At 43.7% G+C, this 25,275-nt stretch overlaps 1 long non-coding RNA gene across 1 annotated transcript in view; it reads right to left on the bottom strand.

Moving 5' to 3' along the window:
- LOC129147853 (uncharacterized) overlaps positions 1-25,275 on the bottom strand; it is a 262,892-nt gene that overhangs the window by 215,865 nt on the left and 21,752 nt on the right. The window contains exon 2 of the long non-coding RNA XR_008555070.1: positions 17,556-17,678. This is a non-coding gene — a long non-coding RNA (uncharacterized LOC129147853). The remainder of the gene's footprint in view (positions 1-17,555; positions 17,679-25,275) is intronic.

The following is a 25,275-nucleotide window of genomic DNA, read 5'->3' on the forward strand; positions in this document are numbered from 1 at the left end:
CAGTATCTTTGCTTCCTCCTCCTGTCCCTTTATCAGTAGGCTCTAGGCACAGGGACATCTGCCCGGAGGCAATCAATTCTGCCAATATGGAATTTTGCACATAGACACACACATACACACAAATAAAAACAAAAGTTTAAAAGACACCAGTAAAAAATTAAAAATTTAAAAGATTTTGACTCATTTCCTTAAGAGTCTTGGGTATGCTTTCTATTAAATTTCTGGACTGGTTTCTTCCGGACTGTAAACGGAACATGTGGTCATTTATTTTCATGGCTGATTGGTCATCATGTATGGAATCAATGTCAGAGGAAACCAGAGCTCCTAACGCAGGCCCTCCTTACATTCTGTCTCTACCCCAAAATTTCAGGAGGGAGGATCTTAGACAGGGATCCAGAACAGTGTTGCTGATGATAATGACCCCTAACGGAGACATAGGCCTTACCTAGAGCAGGCTCAAAGAGCCTCAGAGCATTCTGAGAAGCTGACTGTGACTTTCACCTCTATTCGTTTTTCCACATGAAGAAGCAAGAAATGTGCACAGCTACAGGAAGAATAGATCCTATGGGCTTGTCGCCCCCTTCCCTTTCCTGTTCTCTGGCACCACCTCAGTGAGGGCTGCTAGGCCTTTGGTGACCCCTGGACTGACAGTCCTCCATTCCTGGCCACACCTGGAGCTCTCAGCATGCACCTGCTGGGCCAGATCTTGCCGCCAGGCCGTGTGCTTTGAGGGGAGAGACAGAGTCTCCTTCAGTTTTCATTCCCACAGCTACCAAAACAGCATCAAAAATACTTTTCAATAAATATTGATCCCTCTTAAACCCTTAACTTTTAAAGGACCATTTCTTTGTTACCTATTTTGTGAGATATCTCAATGTAGCACTAAATAAAAACTATTAAAAAGAATCCATGAACACTGCCTCTAGGCCAGTAAGTGGGAAGTCAGTCAGCATTTGAGTTAAGTGGAGACTGGGGGTGGGGGTGGGGGTGAAAAAGCAAAGAGAATAAAGAAATCCATCCAATCTTCCCCACTCCAACTCACCTAAGCCCCCGACCATCAGGGAAAGCAAAGGTTTTTCTTCTTCTGAGAAGAGAGAAAGGTGGCCCCTAAGGTCTGAAGTCAGTGTAGGCAGTGGTGGGGTGAGGATGGTGGAAGGAGGGGTAAGGATTAAACCTTGGGAACTATTTGCCCCTCAAAGTTGTGCCAAATTGAGGAAAGAAGTCCAGGCTTCTGTGCCCTCATTGGCCAGGCAATGATTGTGAGCTGCACTGGGGCCCCTAGCAGGGTTGTGACTTCGGTGAGCAGCTAGCTCCTTTTGGCTGAAGGCAATGAGAGAAGGGCTGGGACCCATTAGTAGCCAACATTTCCTGCCCCGAGAATGAATGTCCTGGTCCTAAAGGAAGAACTATGTGGCACCTCTCTACCCCAAAATATGCAGCCAGAAATTTAAACCCATTTCTAAAAAATCTTTGATTAAAGGATAATGTGGAAATAACAAACTCTTTAGAGATGAAGAGCAAATAGAATACAATATACCAAAATCAGCGGCATGTACCCAAAATAAATTTAAGAAAATTTGTGGGCTTCATACATTTGATAGGCAATAAAATTGTTAATAAATAAATGAATTAAAATCAAGAAAGATAAAAATAAACTAATTAGTTGATAATTAAACTAAGATGAACCCAGAAATTAATGAAAGATATTTTTTAAAAGTATTGGTCAATAAAACTAAGAGCTAATTCTTTGAAAAGAGAAAAAGTAATACACTGGGTGAATCTGATCAGGAAAAGAAGGAAAGCTACAAATAAAAAGATTATTTAAGTATGGCTTTCAAAAATATATTTTGATTGATTTCAGAGAGTAAGGAAGAGGGAGAAAAAAAAACATCAATGATGAGAAAGAATCATTGATTGGCTGCCTCCTACACATTCCTTACTGGGGATCAAGTCCACAACCCGGGCGTGTGCCTTTGACCAGAATTGAACCCAGGACCCTTCAGTCTGCAGGCTGATGCTCTATCCACTGAGCCAAACTGGTTAGGGCAAGTATGGCTTTTTTTATTATAAGAAAATCATACATAGAATATTATGTCAATAAATTTGAAACAGATGAAAAATAATGACTTTATAGGAAACTATAAATTATAACAGTCTCAAGAAGAAATATAAACATCAATGAACCAATAACCTTTGGAAAAATTCTGCCATTCAAAGAACAACAGAAAATATCCAATTTATACCAAATGCTGCATAGCATGGAAAATGATTTTATAAAGCTAGAATAGTGCTCATACCAAAAATGCACAAATCCAACCCAAGAAAATAAAACTCTAAGCCAATATCACCTGTGAACAGACGTGTAAAATCCTAAATAAATGCTTATCAATAGCATATTAAAAATAATCATAATCAAGATAATTTTATCCTATAAATATACAAAAGGCTCAAGCTTTAAATATCTATTAATGTTACCTATTGCAATAATATATTGAATGAAAAGTCAATATAATTATTTCAATAGATGTCCCTCAAAAATCAATACCCATTTATAACGCTGATTATTTATGTTATGAATGACTACAATGGCCTACGGTGGCTTAAATGCTTCACAAGGACCACCACAATCTAGCCCCCTGTTCTCTGACTTCATCTTGTCTAGCTCACTAGATGGAGGAAACAGCATTAATGGTCACCATAGTGACTGAAATCGAAGGAGCAGAAATTCAAAGAGGAAGACGCTGTGGAAAAAAAGAAGCCATGAAGAGCTTAAGTGAAAAGATATGCATAGGAAAAAAATTAGTACATACAGGGTTCCGTATATCCACTGGGGGGATTGGAGTGTAATGTATCACCCAGAGATAACCGGGAACTACTGTATTCAAAAAGGGATTGACCGGGCTCCTAGTTAACCTGAACCACACCTAGAGACTCAGTCATTAGGCTGACCTCTGACGAGATGGTTGGTCGCAGAACCATGTAGCATCAGTCAGCCACACATAACCAGTGAAGTGCAAAAATGACAAGGTGAAAGGCAGACTCTCCGTGCTCAGTATGAGAGGATGCCCGGGAAGCCCCAAATGAGTTAACAAATGGAGGCAGGAGATCCCTGAAAGGGATTCATCAGCTCCGAGTGCCTGTGGGCTTCCCTGGAAGCCCAGCAGTCAAAGCAAATCAGAGGAACCCACCGGTCTGGGTCTGCAATCCCCAGAGCACAGGTCGGCCAGCTGGTGCAAGGTCCCGCGTTGCCGAGGGTGGTGGAGGGCTGGAGGTTTCTCACTCAGAGCTCAGGGCTCCAGGAGGCCAAGGCTTGGATCAAAAACACAGCTGGAAGGGACAGGACAGCCACATCAAAGAATCTTGGGGCTGGATCAGACCTTGACCTTGGAAAGTCATTTTAACTCTCCCCCTGCGGACCTCACAGACTAGGACAACCTCCCCACCCCCTTTTATTATAATTACTATTATTTTAAAGGAAACATTCTACACCTCTATCAGGAAGTTCTCCCTGAGCCCTAGCTCAAATTCTACTTGGCCTTTTTTTTTTTTTTCCCTCCCCTATCCCTAGAGGAGTTAGAGCTGAAATGCAAGTTCCCAAAAATGTGCCAACAAACTTCATTGGGCTAAAAAGAGATTTGCACTGACGTTAAGAAACTATACACAGAATCTGTGTCCTTATAAAACAGTTAAGTTGTGGGGACAAGCGGTAGATAGAGAAGAGAAGATACATTTTCATGTCACAATGGGGATTATTTTTAAATGGAATTATTTCATGATTCTTGAAGGTGAATTGTCATGGTATATTTTAGTGATTGTTTATAGAATAGCAACTGCTTCAGAGAAATGTTTAATAGTTAAATTGAAAGTTAAATTACCCATTGCCCGCAGGGAATCTGTAAATCATGAAAAGGCATAAATCCATAGGTTTAGCACTCCCTGCTCCAACGAGCTAGACAGTGTTTTATTGGGATCCTCACGTGGGCCAGGAGTCAGAATCAGAACACCCAAAGAAAGGTGATGAATGAAGATATGTTCAGGACAGACATCAGAATCAGAAACATCCAATTGCCAAACAGGTGGTATCATTATGCTTCCTGGAAGGTTTATCTAAAATGAAACAAGACACAGCCAGGAGCTGGTACACAGGCAACAGGGTAGGGTCCATACTCCTCAACTGAACAGGAAGCCAGGCCTCCAGGCACAGGAGACTGAGGCAGAAGCTCAGCAAGAAGACATCCTTTCGGGGAGGCACACTGCCCGCCAAGGTTTGAGCACAAAACTAATTCCAAATGCCACGTCCTGGAAGGCATGGGGCACCCAGTCTATATTCAGACTTGGTTCTCACTGGCTATGGATTTGCTGATGGCAGATGCTCACTGGGTCTGAAGCAGGTGGCAGCAGTTGTAAGGAACCCATTGTGAGATTTTATCAAGTTGCAAATAATCTCATAGACATAGATTGTCTGTTAGAGATTATTTTATTCAGTGCATTGTGGACTCTGGGCTGAGACCCATTTTGTAGGTGAAATAATGGCTCCCAACCCAGTTTTTAAGTTTTGTTGTGAAAGTAATGAAATGTAGTGGAGTGAGTGAGTGGGGGGAGGGGAGGGGAGGGGGAGTGGCATGGAACCAAATGCATTGCATTTAGTAAGGCTAGGCACTGTTTTATGAAAATTTATTTGGGGTGTGTGGGGGGGGAGGGAGGAGGCAGAGACAGAAACAGAGAGACAGAGAGAGATAATGTGATATAAAAATAGTAATTTTCACTATGGGTCACAGTTGAAAAAGAAGTATAAAGTCACTGAACAACTCAACCCCTCTTGTTTTACAGGCAAGTAAATTAAGGACCAAGAAGGGGAAGAGACCACAAAAGGAACAGCCTAGTCCGAGTCCTTCTGCCATGCTCTCTGGATGAACAAAAAAACCTCAGGACTCATGATAACTTTCTATGAATCCTCTTAATAGATATCACATAAAATTACATTCTTGTTGAGTACTTAACAAATTGTATTTATCTGCCCAAAGAACATGACTTTCTCAGAAAAACCTCAGCTATTTGGTTGCTAACTATAGCCTATAACCTCTCAATATGTTACTAAAGTTACACCCTGCAACCTGCTTTGCCCAAGAAAACAAAACAAAACACTAAACCTGCAATTTAGACATTTGGCCACGAGGTGCCAGGCCATAGAGACACATCCTGAACAACAAGGTTCCAACATTTCCTCTTTTGGTGAAACCATAAAATTTGATATCAAAACTTATAACTATAACACAGCTCCAAAAAATAGAGAATTATTTTTAAAGCCAAAAATAAAATATCCTGAGGTACAATTTAGCATCTTTCTCTATGATCCTTAACTGTAATTGTATCAGTTCACTCTGAATTTTAGATCAATCAAAAGGCCCCTGTGGTTGGTTTATTCTCAGCTCCTACATCTCCTTGGCACCAATGCCCCGCAGCTACTCAGCTCCAGGGAGCCTGACATAAAGCCATTTCTTTCTAGACTTCTAAGATCATTAAAGGAAAGAACTTAGTGTGTTCTTTTCAAACTCCCTGTTCTCAGTCTTGTTTTCACTTCACTAAACGGAGGGAACAGAGAGAGGAGGTTTCAGATGACATGAAGCCATAAATGCCAACCAGAGTCAGTATCTCCCCCCCTCCCCCAATACTTTATTAATATATTTTATTGATTTTTACAGAGAGGAAGGGAGAGGATAGAGAGTTAGAAACATCGATAAGAGAGAAACATCGATCAGCTGCCTCCTGCACAACCCCCACTGGGAGTTGATCCCGAAACCAAGGTACATGCCCTTGACCAGAATTGAACCCAGGACCCTTCAGTCCGCAGGCCAACACTCCATCCACTGAGCCAAACCTGTTAGGGCCCAATACTTTCTACTTCATCTTTTTTTTATTCTCCCCCAAGCCTTCAGTTTTCCCTACTTGGACTTAGACTGAATGTATATCCTGTATTCAACCCCTTAATCAGTGACATCCACTATCCAGTGTGATTCCTGGAACAATCCTGGTAGAAGGTAGAGAAGGTAGCCCATCCCCAGTTTATACTGTAGATGAGGAATTTAAGTTCAGAAAAGGAAATGACTTTCCAATGTCTCACCACTAAGGAAAGTGCACAGTCCGAGGCTGTGCCCGCAAGCGAGTGTTCTTTCTTCTGCTATAGCCAGGATTCGTGAGGAGACAGAATCTGCACAGTAGCTTGAACAAGGAAAGTCTAATGTAAGAATTCCTCATGGTAACAGGGAGTTGGCTAAAGGATACAGAGAACTCCGAATGCAGGGAAGGCAGGCATATGGAGCAGTCACTACTTCCAAGGCCAAGGCAGAGCACCTAAGGAAGCAACTCCACCCCCAGGCGGAGGGGGAGACCTTGTTGGAGAGGATTGGCTGTGGCCCACTGGATAGTGGAGAGGTTGGGGTGCAGGGGCTAAAGGGCAGAAAACATACCAGTGAGACTCCTGGGAAGTCGCCAACTGGGGTGCCAGGGAAACTCACCGGAGGGTGAGTACCACAGATGGCCTTCAAGTTGCTGACCACAGGGCAGGAGTAAGAAGGAAGAAGCACACCAGAACCAGGAAGAGAGGCCCCTGCCTGCTGCCATGCCCTTTCAGCACCCTCCTACTGGAGAGGGTAACATTGCACCAGCTGGCAAAGGAAAAATGTTCCAGCATCCGTGGGTATGACTATCTTTCTCATAGGTGCGTAAGCTCCATCAGCTCCACGATGATTTCAATCATTGTGCCCCCAGCCCCTAACACAGTGCCTGGCTCGTAGGAGAGACTTAATAACTATTTGTTGAATACATGAACCAATTCATAAATGCTTCTCCTTTCACCAGAGAGTAGAAATAAGTCAAAATACTGTAGTCTACCCAGATGCTCTGAGTGGATGAAAATAAAAAGCTAGAAGAAATGACCTGGAGACAGATGGTGGCAGGACAGCCAGCTCAGGGACTCTCTATGGGGGTCAACTCCATCAGATTCTCCTTCCCAAACTGACTTCCCTCCACCCCAGAATGTCACTGGGGTACAAGCCCCACCCCCAGTCCATGGGCATATTGGAAATGCTAAAGCTATTCACCCAAGCAGAGCGGAAACGGCCAGGTAAATCTGTCCTGAGCAAATCGTACAAGGCGTTGCAAAGCCGAGTAGAAATGAATATTGGATTAGCCCTCCACTCATGCGGATAATTGAGAGTTAGTCCAGTTTGGGGTCTGTTTGCTTGTGTACTTTTAAATCCTGGCCATGGGATCTGGCCAGCCTGGGAGGAGAGAGAGGCCAGTGAGACAGGGCAGGGCAGAGCAGGTCCTGTAGGGAAGAGAGTAGGACCATGCTGGCCACCGAGTGTCCCGCTGGGATCTACTGGGTCAGGGACCCATGAGGGACCCACTCTGCACCAAGTTCTTTCATTGTTTCTCTCAACTCAAGAGAAAAAATACTGAGAAAGGACCCACGGCCGTTCTGTCTGGGTGCTAGGAGCTCACGCCAAGAAGCAATAAGAATTTTAATAACAAGTACCTTGTTTTCAGAGAAAATAGAAGAAAGGGGGAAAAAGTAACCCACACACCCACAGATGCCAAGTCACAAATTTTAATTAGAAAGATAAGAATTGGGGAATGAGATTGGGTTGATGGTTCCTTTTTTTTTTCCTAGTTATGAGCTCAGGGGAAAAGAGTGAGAGAAATAATTTAAGCACAGAATTAACATCTTCTAATAATCTTAGACAAAACCCGACTCTGTTTGCTTTGGTTTGTAAATTAGCTCATGATTAAAGTGTCTCTTCAGCCACGTGCCATTGTCTTCCCAGGCCTGCTCGCTGAATGCACCCTGACCCGAATGCCCTTGTAGCACAAGTACAAGATTCGAGAGCGTGAGGGAACAATTATTATAAAGCGAAGTACTTGCAGTTTTGCTGCAAAAAATCAATGAACTTTTCAAGTGATTTTTATCATATGTTGCAGCTGTTCTGTTAGCTTTTGAGTGGTTAGCGCACCGTCAGCCCTGGTGATTTTAAAGAGCCTCATTCCTCTCCAGGCCTCCCCCTCTCTTTGAGGGGCAGCTGGCACCCCCCTGGCTGAGAGGCAGGCTGCCAGAGAGGGGATGCGAGGGGCCAGGCCAGTAAAGGACAGCGGTCCATTCTAGGCCTGGGTTCCAGGCCTGGGTTCTCACCCTACCTCAGTTTTACTGGCCCCCTGAGAGACAAACTCCAGGAAATCCCATCTTGCATCTTGGAACATCACCAGCTGATGGGGATCTAAGAAGAAGCTGCTTGGGCACTGAGCAGAACCAATTAGTAGTTGTCAGGGACTAAATTATGTCCCCCCAAGATCCTTCTGTCGAAGCCTTAATTCCCAATGTGATTTGTATTTGAAGATAGATTTAACAAGGTAATTAAGGTTAAATAAGGTCTGAAGTGTGTGGGGGGGTGGGGGGCCTGGGAGCACTAATCCAATAGGAAGGTCCTTACAAGAAGAAAAAGTGACATCAGAAATCACGTGCACAAAGGCCATGAGGAGACACAGCCAGAAGGCAGCCACCTGCAAGCCAAGGAGGGGCCTCAGAGAAACCAACCCTGCAGACACCTCGATTTTGGACTTCCAGCCTCCAGAACTGTGAGGAATAAATGTCTGTTGCCTAAGCCACCCAGGCTGTGGTGATTTATTTATGGCAGCCCGAACAGACTAATACAGCAGTATTTTGAGATTTAGTGGAAAGAGACAAATCTTTCTCTAAGTGAGTATTGGGCTGGTGGGATGAAGCCAGAACCTAAAATGCCGGAAGCCAATTCCAGCATGTCATAATTGCAAGAGTTTCATGGAAAGGTTGATGGAACTTGGGGACTCAACAAGGGCTGAGTCACATGTCATCGCCTGTTGGGAATGGCTAAAGGCATTTCCCCAAACCTGAAAAGGATGATTGCTTGCTGCCAGACAGCTCATAGCATCTTAATCTACATGTTATTGCCTCCTGTTGGCCAAACACCTGAACAGCCAAGGGCAATTCCCCAATCTGACAATGGATTCTGTACCTAACCCTACCCTTTGATGTGTATATCTCCACCTTGCCTTAGGACAAATTGTGTTAATAAAAAGCAAGGGGTCCTGAGACAAGGAGAACTTGGTTTATTCAGCCAAGCTCCTCTGTCCCCCCAAATGCCTTTCAAAATTATGGACTCTTATTTAATTTACGCACAGCCCCTTCTCCAGGTTTTCTGAACCCTTCTTGATGCCGGATCAAGACCCACCGGCGTTACTAAAACAACTCCACCAGAGACTGGCAGAGCAGAGGGAAAAGGCCTCCATTTCCTGGCAGAAATTCTGGCCTGAAAGCCGATTGAAAAGTTTCAAGCCACACCAGAAAGATCCTGCAAGGAGAGCCTCACAGAAAGAGAAGATGACAAATTACAAAGGACATCTGTGATGAGTTATATAAGGAAACTGCTTCCAATGTCGTCCAATCACTAAGACTTGCCGAGTTGAGGCCACTGGGATTTCTATAGGGAGCCTTAGCCCAAAACACAGCGGCAGCGAGCCCTGGGGTCAGGGACAAAGAATCAATCCATGCACAGCCTTTGAAAGCTCAAGATGTTCTACAAAAGCTCTGAGTGAGGACAAGAAAAAATAGAGTTCCTTTGGGTCCAGGGATTTTTTTTCCCCTTTTTTAAAACAGATTGCCCGTCTGCTCCAAGAGACGGAGACAGAAAAGTCATCTTCTCTGTGTGAAGGATCAGAGACAACCGTCAACATCCCAGGACTCTCGAGGATTCACATTGGGTTCCAGCAGCAGCAGGGCCGTGTGGGCCTGAGTGGGTGTCAGACAGCACCGGCTCCCACGGGCCTGGGACAGTGTCCTGAAGTGAGCACAGCCCGGGTTATGAAGACCCTCCCAGGCCTGAGCCCTGCCTTTGGACACACAGCAACTTGTTTTTTTGGGGGGTTTGTTAATTTTGTGGGGGAGGGGGGTGATAAAATTAAAATTAAATCACATCTACAGTTCCCGGGGTTTGGAGCTAATTTCAGAAAATTCAAATGTGTCTGGGAATCGTCAGTTTTGTTACAAGCACAAATCCCCACCCCAGAGGCTCTGCTCGAGTAACCAGAGCGGCGCTTCCCACACTATCTGGGTAAAGGACCTGTTTTTCATTTATTTCCACTCTGTCACAGAGAGTTGTGTAAAACCCACTACAAATAAGCGCATAGAAAAAATAAATAAATAAAAAGCAAATGCACACTACAATCCCGAATTTATTATTATTAAGATTCAATAGGTGCAAAATGACTTTCCAATTGCTACAAAACTTCCTAAAGGCTTGCCGCACGATCTCGGTTCCTACCTTACGAGGACTGGTCATCAGCAGTCTGTGAACGGACAGGCATCCGTCAGCAAAGCGTCCTCAGAGCTTCCTCTGGAGTGAGGCCCATTATCCACATGCCACCTACTCCATCCCCAGCCCCAGGATGCAGTGATTCAGGAGCAGGCCTTGCAGAGCCGTCCCCCCAAGTCTGTGCCAGCCAGTGCAGTAGCCACCAGCCACTGAGCACTTGGAATGTGGCCAGTCCAAACGGACATAGGCTGGAAGTATAACACACGTGCCGGATTTTGAAGACTTGGTGTGGAAAAAAAAGAACGTAAAATGTCTCATTGATAATTTTTATATTGATTACATTTTAAAACAGTGGTTCTCAACCTTTCTAATGCCGCGACCCTTTAATACAGTTCCTCATGTTGTGGTGATCCCCAACCATAAAATTATTTTCATTGCTACTTCATAACTGTAATTTTGCTACTGTTAATGAATCGTAATGTAAATATCTGTGTTTTCCGATGGTCTTAGGCGACCCTGCTAGCGGTTCTCAACCTGTGGGTCGCGACAACATGAGGAACTGTATTAAAGGGTCACGGCATTAGAAAGGTTGAGAACCACTGTTTTAAAAGAATATTTTGGATATTAGTATGCTTTTTAAATATGGCTTCTAGAAAAAAATTATCACATATGAGGCTTTATTGGACAGCCAGGCTTATAAGGACTTCGTTTGCATTAGAACATTCATTTCCTCATATGCATTAAGCACCTGCTCTGAGCTACGTGTAAACCTGACATCCACTTGCCCTCCATGAGCTTAATGTCTGTCCACCCCCATCTCTGAGTGCCCCAGCCCACATCAGCTCTCACAGCCAACATCACCTTATCAGAGTAGCAAACACCTTGGAACAAAGCACAGGGCTTTCGCTGAGTCATCAGCAGACCCAAATAAGTGGAAAATAAAAATAACAGCTGTAGTTGCAACCCCAGGAATGACTAAATGCTTACCACATGCCAAGTTCTACATCATTTTACTTAAGCCTCCAACTCTTCCATGAGAGCGAGTGATAGTCACTCTCATGCGTCAGTTTGGCTAAGTACTCAGCTACTTCATAAAACCCTAAGCTAGGTGTTGCTACGAAGGCATTTTATAGGCATGATTAACATCCACAGTCAGTTGACTTTCGTGAAGATTATCATCCTGGATAATGTGGTGATCCTCGTCTAATCAGGTGAAGGCCTTAAAGGCAAAACCTGGGGTTTCCCAAAGGAGAAATTTTGTCTTAAGACTGCAACATGATTCAACTCCTGCCTGTTTTCAGCCTGCCGACCTGCCCTAAAGACTTGGTGCTTGCCAGCTCCTACAATTGTGTCAGCCAATTCCTTAAAATAAATCACATATGTGTACGATTTTATATATAGTACTGGCTCTATTTCTCCAGAAGACCCTGGCTGATATAAGGAGGCAGTTTTTTTCCATTTTGTAGCTGAGATTAGTGAAATTACCAAATACCTCACACCAATATGTGGCAGAGCTAGGCTCGGGCACCAGTCTCTGGGATCCAAATCCCATCTTTTCACCTGCTACGTTCACACATTCCCAGAGAGAGGGCAGTGGGGTGAGGGGCACTGGGAAGGCATAACACACTGAGGACGTCTCGCAGGATCCGCCCCGGCTGCCGTGGGACACAGTGCTGGTCACGGCTCTGGCTGGGCAGTCGCACTGCTCAGGAAGGTGTCTGCTATGCATCAGAGGACACTGTCGCTCTGCAGACTCAGCCTCAGTGCCCAGAACCAAAGCTAGTCAGAGAATGGCCCCCGAAGGTGGCGGTAAGAAGCGTCCCTGAAAGGCCCCATCCTTGCGCTCCTGGGGCAGGAGCATTAGTGCCCAGCACCTGACAGGAAGGAGGGCTTGGACACTGCACGTGCCCAGGAAGCCATTCATGATACAGAGGATGGTGATTACAAGTCCCACCATTGCATCATGAACCAGACGGAGGCTGTGGTGGGGGCTCGTATGTGGCAGCTCCTCAGATGGGCCTGAGCTACAGTGCAAACGGTTTATCAGCACTTGGATCCTTGACTGTCCTGTGGATTTGTGTGTTCTAGAGAAATACTTGATCCACATTTAAAAATTTCTATTCCCCCAACTGTCTAGTAAGGGCAAGAGTCCTTTGGACCTAGTAGAGTTATTGGCACATAGTAGGAGCTCAATAAATGTATGTTTAAGGATGGATCAACAGTGAATGAATGAATGAATGAATGAAGAGGCTATCCAGATGACAAATATTATATACTACACAGGTAAGTATAAAAGAACCCCCACCCCCCATGTATTTATGCCCAGGATCCATACACTTTCATTTAAATACCTCCCAGACAATCAAGTAGGGAGCAAAGGAAAACTAGGGGTATGGGCAAAGGCCTGCCCGAATGCACAGAAGCAAGTCGGTCACTCACAGTTCCCTTGGCAGCCGTGGAGCCCTATTGAGGGGAAGACATGAGGAATGGTGGTGGCTGGAAGCCGGGTGGGAAGTCACACAGGCCCTTCAAGCCCAGGCTCCGAAGTTTGGAATGATGCTCATTTCGGAGCACAATCCTTTCCAGAAGGCTCCAAGAGGCAGCAGGGTCTGGGAGATAAAGCTCGGCTTTGGAAGCAGAAGACCGGGACCATGTGTGTGCCACCACCACCCACTCACCCTCTGCCCGCCAAGGTGGGAGGAAGCGTGGAGGCGGCAAGACCCAGCTTCCTCTCTGCACGGGCTTCTCAGCCTGGAAAATGGAGATAACACCTCCCATTAGGAAAGGCTTGGAGGGCTTTGTGCACCGTGAATGCGAAGGGCTCCCAGGCACTCGGGAGCCAGAAACAGGCCCCTGCGCCGTCAGCCTGCAGCAAAATGCCGCCTTCTTTCGTCGGTCAGCACCCTTCCAGGAGGAGGTGTGGGCCACAACTACGGGGGTGTGGCTTCCTCAGCAACTTCAGATGCCTGTTGGGCTGTGTTTCCTTTCCCAGCAAAGCCACAGGCTCGCTTGCTCCTCTCTCTCAGGAGCCTGACCCTCAGGAGGCTGGCAGCCAGGCTGGCCCTGCCGTGCGTTCCCACGCCCCAGTCCCCTGCCCTTGCTCCCGAGTTTCACCAGCATTTCTCCCTGGACACTCCTCCACTGTAATGATAAATAAGGCAAGAATGGCACATCCATTGAGAAAAGTAGACTGAAGTGGGTGAAATGTACCGTGATGAGATTAAGGAGTATCAGTGAGGGCTCTGGTCCTCACAGCTCTGATGAGTTTATCCACAGTGTGTGTTTTTCATGCCTGTGTTCATTCCATTAACCCTCAGGGACCACACATGCCCCAAGGGCAGGCATATGCCCACTCCTTCCCAGGATCAACTTCCCACTGACTGGCCCCACCCAACCACTCAACAAGGCAGTAGTGTTGGGAGGGACAGCGGGCAGTAACCGTTTATAGACAGAAAAAAAGGAATCACTTGAGTGACCTTTTCTTCTCTAGGCCTCAGTTTCCTCATTAGTAAAATGGGGAGTTGCAATACCTAGATCTAGGGCCAATACACACAGCTGAGCCACTTTGAACATGGTATTTTCATTCATTCATTCATTCATTCATTCATTCATTCATTCAAGAGTTATCACTGAGCATCTACCTGCCAGGCACTATTCTAGGCCCATGGAAAAAATCAGCTAATGAAGCCAAGGTAGTGGGTACCATCCTAACTAATGTCAGAGAGTCTCCCATGGGGAAACATGTCAAAACACTGTATACCATCTCAAGGCCACGAGCCGCCCCCAGCCCAAAGAAGAGCAGGAAATGCCAAATTTTGCCGTTCTATCAGGGGCGGTTGCATGGGCAACAAGTAACTTGCCAAGAAGTTGTGATGTGGTTCCAACTTCCATAATGTCATTTTTACAGGTAGGTTAAAGACATTGTTAAGGTCATATCTAACCCAACTTATTGACCTTAAATGTAGTATTTTTTTTTTTAATTCTAATTTTTCTTTGTGCTACTCACAGGGCATCAAAGCCTTGCTCCCTGTGGAATACAGCCCATCCTTTCTAGGACCAAAAACTACCGTCTTCACCCTTCAATGGGGTGTTGGTTCGTCTCATAGGCGCAGAGTATATATTGCTCTATTCATTCAGCGAGCACATGCCTATCTGGACCTCGAGGACTTGCAGTGTGGAAAGGCGGAGACAAACAGCTTCATGGGGCTCTGGGACCGTGAGGGCAGGTGTCTGGCCCACACAGGAATAGGAGTGGGCCAGGCAGAAAATGGCAGAAACATCTTTGCCAAACAAACTGAGCTGCAGGATGTGCTTAGAATTGTGCAAAAGCGGGAGAGGTGAAGAGCCACTGGGCTTCTAGTCATTCCACCAAGGGTTTGGATCTGGCCCTTTGACATGTGTGGCTTTGGAGAATTCTCTTAATTTTCCAGAGCCTCAGTTTGCTTGTCAGGTGCTGATCCTTAACACACATCCTTCCCCCCAGTGTGTGTTCCACTAAACCCAACTCCCAACAACACATCAGCCTTTTGCTGGCCATGGGGACCCACTACTTGGAGGCAATGCTCACACCAATAAATACTTCTGAATTCCAGCAATAAGAACAGACAACTCTATTAAGAGAATCAGTCATCAATCCCACTGTGATAGAGTAGTTTGTATCAACCCAATTGCTTGCCAGGGAGAATTATAAAACCGGGGGGGAGGGGGGGGGGGAGAGGGTAACAAAATACTTAGAAGCACCAGAGAGAAATCAAGGTAATTAGGATTTGAGGGTCCAAAATCCTGGAGAAATTTGAAACACATGCTAAAGTGAGCGAGACTTTTCTCTGCTGCTCTTTCCTGTAAGAGCAGTTGCCAGTTTGCATCAGGGGGCATAGAGGCTGAGTCCCAGGTGATGACCTGGGAACATAAAAGTGGGGATCCAGGGATACTAAGGCGGTTATGACCTAAGAAACCAAGATCTTGAAGAAGAGAGAACCTCAGCAAAATAAGCTTAAAATTCCATGCAACTTTTGCTCTTCAAGTATTTGCTGAATCATAAGCAACCCTGAATGGCAAGCTGGGAAATCAAGCAGAAAATAGCAGCTAAGTGGCTACAAATGTGTATGTGTTTTTTTAAAGTTAACTTTTACCAATTGTGTGGAGTGCAAAGACTAAAACTAGAATATGGGCCCACCAAGGAGGAGCAGCCTCGATTATGCACCAGCCTTCTGGTTAAGACACCAATAGCAGAAACCAGAATTTGAGCCATCCATATGGAAAGAGCCCACATAGAACCAAAAACTGTCGTGAACAATCTTAATAATGATTGAATCAATGTGATCTGCCCTTAGCCCAATTGATGGTTAAGCCAATCCATCTTCTTTGAAGATAGATAACATCATCAAGTCCCTTAGAATTTTTCAAATAACAATGTTCAGCATTTAGTTAAACGTTATGAAGCATGCAGGGAGGTAGGGCCAAAGATTAAAAATCTAGAGAAAAATACAGAACAAAAACACAGATGATCCAGATATCTGAATTATCAGACAACTTACAATCATTGTGATAAGTATGTTTTTAAAAAATGTATGACAAAATGGAAATGTAATCAGTGAATTACTATTAAAACAAATGTAATTTCTAATACCAAAAAAATGTAATTGCAGAAATCATGAACTAAAAATATTAATTTAACAGCAGATTAATACATCAGAAGCAAAGATTATTCAACTGGAAGACAGAGATGCAGAAAATATAAAGACAGGCACACAGAAGGGAAAAATTATAAATAACCCATGGGCCAAGGAGAACTCAAAATGACAATCAGAAAACAGTTTGAAATGAAAGATAATAAAATACAACATTATCAAAACTTGTAAAATACAACTAAAGAGTCTTTAGAGGGAAACTTTAAATTTACAAACTAGAAAATAATGAAGGCTGACAATACCTTAGCATCCAGCAGCTCCAGAAGCTAAAAAAATAACAGCAAGTTAAACACAAAGAAAGTACAAAAAAGAAAATTTCAACAAATGCATTTAAAAATACAACTTAGCAAAAGTGACACAAAGACAAACATCTAATAGCCTATATCTATTCATAAATTAAATTCATAATTGAAAGCTTATAATTATGAACTGTGAGAAAAATGTATCAGTTAATTTTCCCAAACATTTAAGAAAGGAACACCAATCTTATACCGACATTTTCAAATTCATTAAATAAAACCAGCAACTCAGACACAGAAAACAGTGCAGTGATTACCAGAGGAAAAGGGGGTGAGGAAATGGTAGGGAGGATAAATGGTAATGAAATAAGATTTGGGATGGGTAACACACCATAGAATATGCACATGACGTATTATTGAACTGTACACTTGAAGCCTATATAATTTTATTAACCAATGTCACCTCAATAAATAAACAAACAAATAAAACCAGCATGGCCTTGATAGTAAAACCAAACAAGCCCATCATAAGAAAAAAAATGCAGGCCAATGTCTCTAATAAATATAAACTCAAAAAATGTTTTAAAATTCTTACTCAGCAAAAACATAGGCAAACAGAATCCAGCAACATCTAAACAGGAAAATACATCGAAAGCAACTTATTTTAACCCAAGAATAAAAGGTTGATTTAGAATTTGAACATTAATGTCGTTTATCACATTGACAAAAAAATAAAAACTAAACATGTACTCATTTCAATAGATGCATTCCATAACATCCAACACCTATTCATTATTTCAAACATCATAATAGAAAGAAAAGTTTTTTAATCAACCAGGAAATAAAAAGGAAACTTCCTTAATATGAGAAAGGGTATCTACCCCAAAATTCTATCATACATCATAATTAATGGTGAAATACTGAAAGTTTTTACCCTCAGATCAGAAACAAGATAAAAGTATCTATTAACAACAGACTCCTGAACACTATAAAACTCCAAGAACAAAATATCAGAGACAATCTTTGTGACCAAAGATTTCTTAGGTACAACAAAAGTAGACTTATAAAAGATGGGATAAATTTGGGCTTTGTGAAATTAAATCTGCTTTTGAAAGACAATGTTAGGAGAGAAAAAGACAAGCCACGGGCTGAAAGAAAATATTGGCTTAAGACCAGAATATCTTTTTCAAACTCTCAAAACTCAATAACATGAAAGCAAACAACAATTTTAAAAATTGGCAAACAACTGAACAGACATTTCACCCGAGGAGACACAGGCATACCTGGGAGATGCCGCAGGATTGGTTCCAGAGGGCCGGAATAAAGCTAGCACTGTACCTCAATAAAGGGAGCTGAGATCTTCCTGCTGGTGGGGGCCTTGCCTTCCATTTTAAAAACCGCAACACCTATGAAGCACAAAAAAAGCAGAGCACAATAAAACGAGGTATGCCTGCTTCTGGGCCACAAGCAAGCACAAGAAAATGCTCCCTATCTTTAGTCATTAGGAAAATTCAAATTAAACCACAATGAGATGCACGAGACACCAACTAAAATGATTATAATGAAAAAGATAAGCAATACCAAGTGTTGGTGAGTACGTGGGAAAGCAACTGGAACGCTCCTAAATCGATGGTAGGAATGTAAAATGTTAAACCACGTTGGAAAACAGTTTTCAGTTTCTTAAAAAATGTAAACACACACCTACCATATGATCCAGGCATTCCACTCCTAGGTATTTCCCCAAGAGGAACTGAAGCATGTGGACATCAGCAGAATAGGCAGACGAGGAGGGCCACCTCACCCGGCAAAACACCCGCACCGTAGTCCCTGGAGCTTGTAAATGTGTTGCCTTATAAGGCAAAAGGGACTTCGTAGCAATTAAAGTTACTGACTTTCAGGTGGGGAAATGAGCCTGGATCATCCAGGTGCCCTCAATCTAATCACGTGAGTTCTTAAAAGCAGAGACGCTCCCTAGGTAGGGTCAAAGAGAGATGTAGCCATAGAAGGAAGGTCAGAAGACAGGCTTTGAATATGGGGGGGGGGGGGGGGGGGGGGGGGTACAAGCCAAGGAATGTAGTTTCTAGCAAATGGAAAAGACCAGAAAATGGATTCTTCTCTAGTGTCTCTAAGAAGGAACCCAGCCATGCTGACAGGTTGATTTTAGCTCCGTGAGACTCATGTCAGACTTGTGACCTACATAACTATAAGACAATGAAACTATGTTCTTTTATGCCAGTAGGTTTGAGATAATTTGTTATGGCAGCAATAGAAAGCTAATACGGGCTCACAGAAGCTGTATTTATAATAGCGCCAAACTGAAAACAAAACAAATGTTCATCAAAAGATGAATGGATAAATAAATTGTAGTATATGCATACAATAAAATATTGTCCAGCCATAAAGAAAGAGTAAAATATTGATACACTCAACATGATAAATCTCCAAAATAATTATGCTGAAAGAAGCCAAGTCAAAAAAAGGAAAGAAAAAAAAAGAAGTACATGCTGTGTGGTTATTTTTATATAAAATTCTAGAAAACACAAACTAATCTATAGTTATAAAAGACAGATCAGTGATTGCCTAAAGACGGGGAGAGGGGTGGGAGGGAGATATTGCCAAGGGGCACAAGGAAACTTGTGTGGGGGGGGGGGTTGGTTAATAGATATGTTTATCTTGATTGTGGTGATGGTTTCACATTGTACATCTGTCAAAACTTATCCAATTATATGTTTTAAATTGTGTAGTTTAGCCTGGCCAGAATGGCACAGTTGGTTGAGCATCACCCCATGCACCAGGAGGTTGCTGGTTCAATTCCCAGTCAGGGCACATGCCCAGGCTTCAGGCTCAATCCCTAATAGGGGGTGTGCAGGAGGCAGCCAGTCAATGTTTCTCTCTCATCCTCTCTCTGAAATCGATAAAAACATATTTAAAGATAAAATAAAATGTGTAATTTATTGTATGTCAATTACACCTCAGTAAAGCTGTTAAAAGATAAGTTAGCTAAATGAAGGTAGTGACTATTGCATTGGATAGTGAAGTTCTAGAAGATAAAATGGCATGATAGAATGGTATATATGTTGTACTTGAATTAAATATATGTATGCATATATATTGTACCTGAGTTTACAAGTTTACTAAATATTATCATTTAAAAAATTTTTAAGGACATGAACGGCCTAAATCAAGGCCTCCATCAAGAAACAGGTGGGAGATATTCAACTGTAAGCACCCATCCTGACCAGCCAGCATCCCCCTGCTCTCCCCACCTGTCAGCTCTCCAGATCAGATTAAAAATGTCCTCACCAGAAGAAAGAAATAATTGCAGCCGCACAGTTTTTGACTTGAGATTTCCCTGTTTTTGCACCTAATTTAACTGAAACATTCTCCTCCTCCTTCCCTTGCTCCCAACCCCTCCCCATTTCCGCGTCCATTTCACTCAACGGAGACAGTGAAGAGCGGATTCAGGTAGAGTGCAGAGGCAATTACAAAATAGGTACTTGTGAAGGCATCGCTGCCATTTGCACCACTTGAAATATTATCCCTTATGAGTTTCCTCACTGAATTAGTGCCATTTAATGTGTGCATGTGGCCAAGGGGAAAATATAAAATTGATCAACGAGAACAAGAAAATTACTCCGGAGAATCTTTGTGGCTTTGTGAATTGTTGCTTGACATTGTGGTTTTACCACATATAATGGCATGATTTACAATTTACAACAGGGCTTGGGGGATGCAGATACAAACATTTTTACTTAAAATATCAGGAGCAGATGGGGGGAAAAATACAGACTGGACTTAGTCCAGATGCTGAGGATGTTGCACATATTCCGACTCCTACATGAAGGCATAAATAACACCAGTTCCTCAGCGTCCACAGAAATTCGAGAGTCCTCACCAAGGCAATCCAAACACTAGATAAATATGAAATAATTTCTGCATGTTACATTACTTTGGAGTCTATGCGTTGCCGTCTGTGCTTCTGCTTGCTTTTTCTTATGGGGATGTCTGACGTCCTAGTTATTCACAATATTGCACACAAAATCATGAAACTGCACCAAAAAGACAAAATTCCAAAGGAGCTGGGAAGCTGAGAACTATCCCATTTTTCAGACCTGTCCCAATATGCAATTCTGCCCAGCTATACATGCCATGTTGAACATGAGCAATGTCACCTTTCAGGCTGATAAATAAGAACTTGGTCGCCTACAAAGATACCCAGACCTGGATCCTAGTATCAGAGCTTCCTCCAAGAAGCTCTGTGACATTTGACAGGATTCAAACCTGATCAAAGTCTTGATTTCGGCCAACTCGACTCTAAATAGCGTTCGCCCTTCCTCTAAGACCTCTACCTTCCCCCACCCCTCTCATTGGCCTCAAAGTCGTTATTTTCATTTTGAAAGCTTCAACATTCTAGTTCCTGTTGAATTCCAATTTCAGCAGCAGATGGCAATGGTTATAAAAGCAATAAAGAAATTAAGTAAGCAACAGAGATGTTAACCAAGAGACGAAAGCAAGATTTGCCAGAGATAAACTGCAACATAATCTACTTATAATCAATAGAAAGTTGGCTGTATTTCTAATTATCTGGGTATTAGCATGATGCTCACGTCCTCTGAGGAAAAACCTAGAGGAAATGGGAGAGAATGCGATGGGAGGAACTGTGGTTGGAGGTAGGGAAGAACTTCCTGAGAGTTGTTCAAACTGGAACTCATTACAGAGTTCACACATAGACCCTGTTTTATTGGGCCTACCCTGTCTGTTCCGTTTTTCCCAGGTCAATGCTGATGGGGAAGAGGTGATAATCAAATTTTCCAAAGAATTATAATTATTTTCAAGGTCATGTGACATTTTTAAATAAAACTGGAGGGAGGGAAGATATGTACAGTTCATATTCAAAACAATTCATAGGGATCTCCACTCTAAAAAGGTTAGGAGTCCAAGCATCATGGAACCTCCTTCCCTGCGGGAGTCCTTCAGGAAAAGACCCCCTTATCTGCCTCCGGAGAATAGTCACCATGATTGGAGGCAAGTGAAAAATTAAAGTGATTGCTAAACAGGTGATTCTTACTTGGGGCTAAAATGAGAGTATGTCCCAGTCAGCACATTTCACAGGTTCCAGACTCTCTCAGAACATGGTTTGTGAGGCGGTGGCCTACATGAGGCTTCTGAGAATCTGGGCAGACAATCTCTTTCCTGCTCTTCTGCATGTCAATTACACCTCGGTAAAGCTGTTAAAAGGTAAGGGGCTAAATGAAACTAGTGGCTGCTGCATGGGATAGGTATCACGGCCTGAGTGATACATAAGTCACTTCTCACCTGGACTCAGGGCCCTGCAGAGGCTGCAGCAAACAGGGACTTCTCACAGGAGGAGCCCTGACCGGGAAGCTCGGATTATGATGGAACGGAGGCTGGTACCACAACTGTGAATATCATAAACTCAAGCCCGCCGCACAGAGCATGTCTTCCCTCACCTCTGTCCCTGGATGTGGCTTGAGGCGTTCAGACAGCTTAGCATCCCAGACTTTCAGGGAAGACGAAGAAAGCTGTGATGGATGCTCAGGTGAACCTTGCCAAAGGAAAATTAAGAAGTTGTAGCGGATCCCAAGGTAAACTAGTTTTAGCAGATGTCATAGCTAACGTCAAAACATCTGGAAAAGCAGGCTCTTGACACCAGAACGATTTCTTAACTGTTTTCATTCCTATGTAACTTAGACAAACTACCTGACATAACTGGTCTCTGTTTCTACCAGAACCTTTTCCCACCAACTATTTAGATATTGTACCAAAAAGATTTAAGAGAAATAAATATTTGCAGGAGTAAGAGCAAAGGGAAAAAAATGTGATTATAAACAGCAAAATAATAAAAGTTCAGTGGCATTCACAAAATATAAGACATCTAGTCCAATTTGCCGATAGAGATAGGCTTAAAATTTGGCCTTTGAGCTTCTAAACAGCCAACCTGGAAGGAATTTTTAGGAGATCTTTATAAATGAGACTCTATATCAGTGATGGGCAACCTTTTGAGCTTGGTGTGTCAAACTTCGCCAAAAAACTGAGCATAACTTGGGTAGTGTGTCACTTTGAGGAAAAAACATTATTTCGCAAATGTTTCATCCTCAGGAGCAGCAAATGTTTCATCCTCGGCATGCGGCCGCCTCAGCGGCCGTGTGTCATCAGAAATGGCTACTCGTGTCAGTGCTGACACGCATGTCATAGGTTCGCCATCACTGCTCTATATGATCCAATAACAGGATCTTCCACAGAATTCCTAAACCCTAAGAGACACATGTAGTGGTGAAGGTACCCAGTTCCCCTACAGCAGTGGTTCTCAACCTTTCTAATGCCTCGACCCTTTAATACAGTTCATCATGTTGTGGTGACCCCCAACCATAAAATTATTTTCGTTGCTACTTCATAACTGTAATTTTGTTACTGTTATGAATCGTAAAGTAAATATCTGTGTTTTCCGATGGTCTTAGGCGACCCTGCTAGTGGTTCTCAACCTGTGGGTCACGACCCACAGGTTGAGAACCGCTGCTGTAGAGCCTAAAATTACAGTTATGAAGTAGCAACGAAAATAATTTTATGGTTGGGAGTCACCACAACATGAGGAACTGTATTAAAGGGTCGCGGCATTAGAAAGGTTGAGAACCACTGCCCTACGGACAGAATAGGAAAGCTATCACAGATCAACCCACCTCTTTCAATGAGATATTGGGACGTTAAAAAGAACTGGTGGCGTCCTAGCCAGTTTGGCTCAGTGGATAGAGCGTCGGCCTGCAGGCTAAAGGCTCCCTGGCTCTCATATCAGTGTTTCTCTCTGTGTCTCTTCACCTCTGACTCTCTCTCTAAAAAGAGAGAGAGAGAGAGAGAGAGAGGAGAGAGAGAGAGAGAGAGAGAGAGGAAGAACTGGTGGTGGGAAATGAAGTAGTCTGATTGAGGTGGGCTAATGAATGAATATTAAGCCTCCACCATGAAGCACCCGGGCCAGCTCCATGGGTTATTTGGCAAGACCAGGATGAATCCAAAGACTTTGTCTCTTACTTGCGTAAAGGAGATAAACTTATCTTTCATTTACCACTCAAAGTTACATTACGCAGGGACCATGCCCAATATAAACATTATCTATAGGCCTCTCACCATGTTTTTCTGGGGGATAGAATGAATATGTAAATTTCTGTTCTCAACCTAACACTTCAGTATTAACCATCAGTGAGTCTTTAAAATCATATCGCATTTAAACTTTGGCTACAAAAAAGTACACAAAAGCAAAATTCATCACTGTGTTAGCCTTAAAAGATTCCATTTTGTTATGCTAACCTCCTATTTAAATAGCAGCAGCCATGGGCTAAATTAACCAACTGTTAGATGGTAAAGCCTGGTATCGCACAAGCACATTTCACTGACTTGAGATAGACATTAAGTCATTAGACATTATTAGCCATGTGTGTCCAGTTGGTCTCAGAATTTTTAGCTGGAACCTTTTGTTCAAATAAAATTGACATAGAAGGGTATACAAAAAACAGCCGAGCTTCTCTAGTTGACGGGTTACGGGAGCCAACAACTCACTCCAGTTGGCACCAAAATCGGCCCCACCTGCCCTCCCAAACATAGCCACATGCCAACCACCCCGTCCCTGAGGACATGAGCTGGCCAGCCTCCTCTCCCAGGTTCCAGAGGAGGAGGGAAGGGGGCGTCCTGGGACCCTCCCAAGGTCACACAATCCTCAGACCATCGGCAAGGCCTGCGCTGAACAAAAGAGCATTTAGAACATGATACCAGATGAACGTGAGCCAGGAGAAATCGTGACAGGCCAGAGCGGTCACTGCGCTGGTCAGAGCACACAGACTGGCAGCTCCAGGGCCCCTTCCTGATGTCCTCATCCCCAGGCAAGTGCCCGTGGGGGCGAGGATGGGCCCCAAAGGGAGCCTCTTCCCCCACGAGGGAAAAGTGAGGAACCCAACCCAGAAGAAGAAAAGGAAAGGAAAAAAAAATGAACCCGGCCAGCGTGGCTCAGTGGTTGAGCGTTGACCTATGAACCAGGAGGTCACAGTTTATGAGTCCTGGTCAGGGCACATGCCCGGGTTGCGGGCTCGATCCCCAGTGTGGGGGCATGCAGGAGGCAGCTGATCCATGATTCTCTCTCATCATTGATGTTTCTATCTATCTCTCCTTTTCCCTTCCTCTCTGAAATCAATAAAAAATATAATGGGGGGAAAAAAAATGAGTGAAACCCTGCTCTGATCTTGGAGGAATCTTGATTGCCTTTTGAGGGCACCTGCCAAGCCAGGTGGCATTGCTCCCTCAACCCAAGCGTCTCCTACAGAGGCCACAGGGAGCCTCCTCCTCACCTTCCCATGGTCACCATCCTTCAGCATCCGCCACAGCCACCACCGCAGCAGCAGCAGCAGCAGGCCGGCAATCCTGAACAGACCCCCAAACCTCCAACTAATTAAAGACAGATAATGAAGCACATTCAGGCGGGGGAAGGTTGGCAAAGCCCCACTGCATTGTGTGACCACCTTGGCACCGAAATGGTTAGAGACCATCTCCCTCCACGTCGCCTCCTCTCATTGTGGTGGAGGGCTCTTGAGAACGTTATTAGCTGGGTGCGCGCCTTGCCGTTTTTCCACACGAGGCAGATGGGTAATTACGAAGCTAATAGTCTGATTGAGAGAAATCAGATGCAGTGGTTTGCCCAATTAGATGATACATTAGCTTCCTTCTTTGTAAGCAGCTAATGTGTGAAGCAAAGTGGTATTTGCGAGGGTCAGAATCCTTAAACAAGTGCCGAGTTGCAGATTATTGTAGCTCTCTTTTTTTTTCTAATGGAGGAAAAGTGCTAAGTCTTCATTACTAAAAGCATAGAAAATGCAAATCAGCTTCTGAAACAAAAGAGAGAAGGGACAGGCGAGAATATTTGGTGTCCGATGTGTCAACCTACAACATCAATTACATTGAAATGCAATGCATGGCAGCCTAATCAAGGATAGTATAATTGTA

The sequence above is a fragment of the Eptesicus fuscus genome, chromosome 22 (assembly GCF_027574615.1).
Source record: "Eptesicus fuscus isolate TK198812 chromosome 22, DD_ASM_mEF_20220401, whole genome shotgun sequence".
Lineage (NCBI taxonomy): Eukaryota > Metazoa > Chordata > Mammalia > Chiroptera > Vespertilionidae > Eptesicus > Eptesicus fuscus.